The sequence below is a fragment of the Mesoplodon densirostris genome, chromosome X (assembly GCF_025265405.1).
Source record: "Mesoplodon densirostris isolate mMesDen1 chromosome X, mMesDen1 primary haplotype, whole genome shotgun sequence".
Lineage (NCBI taxonomy): Eukaryota > Metazoa > Chordata > Mammalia > Artiodactyla > Ziphiidae > Mesoplodon > Mesoplodon densirostris.
In genome coordinates, this window is record NC_082681.1 from 19588643 (window position 1) to 19593606 (window position 4964).

The 4964-nt window shown below is 40.9% G+C and overlaps 1 pseudogene; it reads left to right on the plus strand.

Annotated features, from left to right (window-relative positions):
- Positions 1–2351: 2351 nt before the first annotated feature.
- LOC132481508 (annexin A2-like) lies at positions 2352–3895 on the plus strand (annotated as a pseudogene).
- The last annotated feature ends 1069 nt before the right edge of the window (positions 3896–4964 follow it).

The window sequence follows — 4964 nt, forward strand, 5'->3', positions numbered from 1 at the left end:
CTTTTTTTTTTTTTAGAGAAACCATTCCTGGAATTAAAAACTTAATCACATGTGACCTCACTTAGAATTACTGAACCACAGGTATTTTTAAAAAGAAAAATAAAATTTACTTTTTTTAATGAACAGCTGTCAGTTTCTCAAAACTTCTTCTTACCTGTTTGATTTGATGAAGGTGACTGGTGGACGCGTGAATGGGAGAAGGTGGCACAAACTGAATTTTAAAATATAAAAGTCAAGTTTCCTTTAATGTTTCTGATTATTTCTAAACATTAATTAAGTCAATGTTGAATGGCTTAAAGTATTTCTTGAATGCCTAATGCATGCTAGCAACAGCATTAATTAAATTTAAAGTTTTTAAAAACTAAAAATCCAATTGAATCTTGTCTGAAAATTATACTACTTGAAAGTCTATATATATCATAACAGAACAAAATAATTGTTAACATAAATACGGGGCAGAACATCAATAGAACATTGTGTTTATCTCTAGCTGTCCCTTCCCAAAGCACTAAGATCTTAAAATCACCTCATTTTTCCTTGCCATTTTTAGTTCATTATTAAAGCTTAGTGATAGGCATTATCCAGAAAAAACTGAAACGGTCATTAAATCAGCAGCTAACTTAATAAGCATATAAAAGAAACAAAGAAAATAATTCCAAATATCTTGGAATCTAGCTGGGGAAACTAAACTTTCATAATAAGGAATGACTAAGGCAATCATGTTCAAGGAGTTCAACACATTTTACTCATGCTTGGTCAGATACTTGCTGTCTAGGCCCTTTCTCTTTTTCAGGACTCTTTTCTCCTTTTTGGTCTTTTCTCAAAGCTTATGAAGACCCATACAAGAGGGAAATGAAAGAATGGAGAGATTTAAAGCTGTGTGAAAATAAGGCTTGAAAATTACCTTTAGAATTCATTTATCTATTCTATCTGTAGCCTGGTTGGTTCTTGAAATGCTAAATAGAATTCATTTATCAATTCTATCTGTAGCCTGGTTGGTTCTTGAAATGCTAAATAATGAATTTACCATATCTTATGTTCACATTATATCTTAAGATCACATTTAATGAGCACCTACCATATGCTAAAGCACTGTGCTAGGCCCTGAGGATGCAAAGACAAATAAGACATTTTCCTGTCCTTGAGAAATTCAAAGTCAAGGTAGGGAAAACTAGGCCACAGGTAAGTGCCAGAACAAGCTAGGATTTGTAGGAATTCAAAGGACAGAGAATATGATTCTGCCCGGGGTCTTGAGACGGCATCACAGAAGAGGCAAGAATTCATTAGATAGAAAAGAGGAGGGAGGCTCTTTCAGGGAGTGGGAAGAGATGCTCAGGCAGAGAGCCATGTTTGGGGAACAGAGAGATTCAGGGTGACTGAAACTTGGCACATGATAGCGCATGGCAAGAAGCAAACTTGGGGGAAATTTGGCTGAAACCAGGTTTGTTGTTTTTGTACTTTAGCCTTTGAGCCTAATAGGAAATCTAAAGCATAGGTCCCTCTGAGGTCTTAAACCTCAAAGGTATTTTAGACAAGAAGATCATATCTATTTTAGAAAGGCAACCCTAGCAGCATATGCAAAACAAATTGAGGGTGGAGGGAAGAGGGACTAGAAGCAGGGTCATGGGCCAGGTAAAAGATGACAAGGGTTTGACCGAAAAAATGGAGGGAGGAAGACAAGGAGGCAGATTGGAGAAACGATAAGAAAGTAAAAAGAGCTAAAGGTTGGCCTGAGGGTTCTAGCCGAAACTACAGATGGATGGTGGTCAAGAAAGTCAGTGAGAGGAGCGTGTTGCACAAATAAATATTCTTATGAAGCAGATAGTCTGAATTTTTATTATGTTTTAAAATTTATCATATGACTTTTAAAGGAGATATTACCTCACCAATTATATTTTTCTGAAGAAAGTGTTGAAATCAGTTTTTTTCTAATCATTTGCTAGAAGATGGAGGAAACAGCCAAGTTTCAATGACATTGACACATCATCAACCAAAGTTCATGGCTTATATTAGAGTTCACTCTTGGTGTTATACATCCTATGGGTTTGGACAAATGTATAATAACACAAATCCAGTGTTCCAGTATCATACTGAGCAGTTTCCCTGCCCTTAAAATCCTCTGTGCTCCACCTATTCATCCTGATCTTTAATTTTTTCAATAGAAATTGACACACTTTCTTTCTCATTATAAAGCAATCAATACATGCTCAGTATAAAACATAATTAATGGGGGAAAAAGCATCATCTACTCTCCAGAGATGACCATAGTAAATATTTCAGTGTTTATTTTTCCAGATACTATTTTGCAGTTTGAGTTTTTGGGTTTTTTTAATAACACATTCCAGCTTCACATCTGGGGCCACTTGCAGCTCTCAGCTCCTGGTCCAGCTTCTATCAAAATGCCTACTGTTCACAGAATTCTGTGCAAATGCAGTTTAGAAGGTGACCACTATCCACCCCCAAATGTAGACAGGTCAGTCAAAGCATACACTAACTGGGATGCTGAGCGGGACACTATGAACATTGAAACGGCCATCAAGACTAAAGGCGTGGATGAGATCACCATTGTCAACATTTTGACCAACTGCAGCAATGAACAGAGACAGAATATTACTTTTGCCTATCAGAGGACCAAAAAGGAACTTGCATCAGCACTGAAGTCAGACTTGTCCAGCCACCTGGATAAAGTGATTTGGGGCCTTCTGAAAACACCCACTCAGTACGAGGATTCCAAGTTGAAACCCTCCACAATGAAGGGGCTGGTGACAGATGAAGACTCTCTCATTGAAATCACCTGCTCAGGGACCAACCAGGGGCTGCAGGAAATTAACAGTCTACAAGGAAATGTACAAGATTGATCTGGAGAAGGACATTGTTTCTTTTTTCTTTTTTTTTTTTTTTTTTTTTTTTTTTTTTGCAGTACGCGGGCCTCTCACTGTTGTGGCCTCTCCTGCCGAGGAGCACGGGCTCCGGACCCGCAGGCTCAGCGGCCATGGCTCACGGGCCCAGCCACTCCGCGGCATGTGGGATCTTCCCGGACCAGGGCACGAACCCATGTCCCCTGCCTTAGCAGGCGGACTCTCAACCACTGCGCCACCAGGGAAGCCCTCTTTTTTTTAATATTTATTTATTTATTTATTATTTTTGGCTGCATCGGTCTTAGTTGCGGCACGCAGGATCTTTCATTGCGGAGAGCAGGCTTCTCTCTAGTTGTGGCACATGGGCTCTCTAAGTTGTGGTGCGTGGGCTCAGTTGCCCCGTGGCATGTGGGACCTTAGTTCCCCGACCAGGGATCAAACCCATGTCCCCTGCATTGGAAGGTGGATTTTTAACCACTGGACTACCAGCAAGTCCCAGGACATTGCTTCTGACACATCTGATGACTTCTGCAAGCTGATAGTTGCCCTTGCAAAGGGTAGAAGAGCAGAGGATGGATCTGTCATTGACTATGAACTGACTGGCCCAACATACTTGAGATCTCTATAATGCTGGAATGAAGAGCAAAGGAACTGATGTTTCCAAGTGGATCAGCATCATGACAGAGCAGTGTGTGTCACCTCCAGAAAGTATTTGAAAGGTACAACAGCAATAGCCCTTATGATCAAGAAGGAGGGCAAAGGAGACCTGCAAAATGTTTTCCTGAACCTGGTCATGTGTATTCAGAACAAGAAGTCCCTGTATTTTGCTGACTGACTGTACAACTCCATGAAGGGCAAGTGGACTCACAATACGGTCCTGATTAGAATCATGGTCTCCTGCAGTGAAGGAAGGAGACACATTGAAAATTAGGTCTGAATTCAAGAGAAAGTATGGCGGGCACTACCACATCCAGGAGGACAGCAAGGGTAACCACGAGTAAGCGTCGCTGTGCCTGGGTGGTGGGGGTGATGCCTGAGATGGCACAAGTGTCCAGAAGTGGGGCTCCTATGATTCTAGGTGACAGTTCTAGAAACTCAGTTTGCAGTTAACAGCCCGCTTGTACCCATCCCTCACCTTGCCTAAGCATTGCCTGACTTTCCCAGCAAGTTTCTCCTTTTAGCCAAAGAAATGAACATTCCAAGGAGTTGCAACTGAAATCTATGATGTGAAACACTTTGCCTCTTTTGTACTGTATGGTAAACAGATGAATAAATTGAATTTTTAATTTAGAAACAAAACAAACCCAAAATACATTCCAAGTATCTTTCCATGTTAAAATTCACCTGCAACACCATTTTTAAAGGCTGAATATTATACCATATAGAAGTACCATAATAATAAGAAGCACCTATTTACGTGCCAAACGTGTCTTATCTCACTCAATTCTCCCAACAACCCCATGAGAGAATGGCACAATGGGAAATTTACACCAAAGATACCAGTGAGGTTTTTTTTTGTTTGTTTGTTTTTTTGTTTTTTTTTTTTTTTGCGGTATGCGGGCCTCTCACTGTTGTGGCCTCCCCCGTTGCGGAGCACAGGCTCCGGACGCGCAGGCTCCGGACGCGCAGGCTCAGCGGCCATGGCTCACGGGCCCAGCCGCTCCGCGGCATATGGGATCCTCCCAGACCGGGGCACGAACCCGTATCCCCTGCATCGGCAGGCGGACTCTCAACCACTTGCGCCACCAGGGAGGCCCACCAGTGAGGTTTATTGACATCTCAGGAAACTAGTTCTATTTTAATACCTTGTTTCATGTAGAAAAAATGACATTATTATTGTCTTCATTTTAAAGATTAGAAAACTGATGGCCAGAGAAATTAAGCAACTTGCTCGGTCATACAGCTAATAATTGCTAGAACTGGGACTCAAACACAGATAAGGAAGGCTCATTCATTTAATCTGTTCCCTGTTGCTGGACATTCATACTGTTGCCACATTTCTTGCTTGCTTTTTATAAATAATGCTGTGATAACCTTTAAACTAATCTTTGCACACATCCTTAGTGAATTCTTTAGGATAAATTCATAGAGTTGGAATTTCTGGGT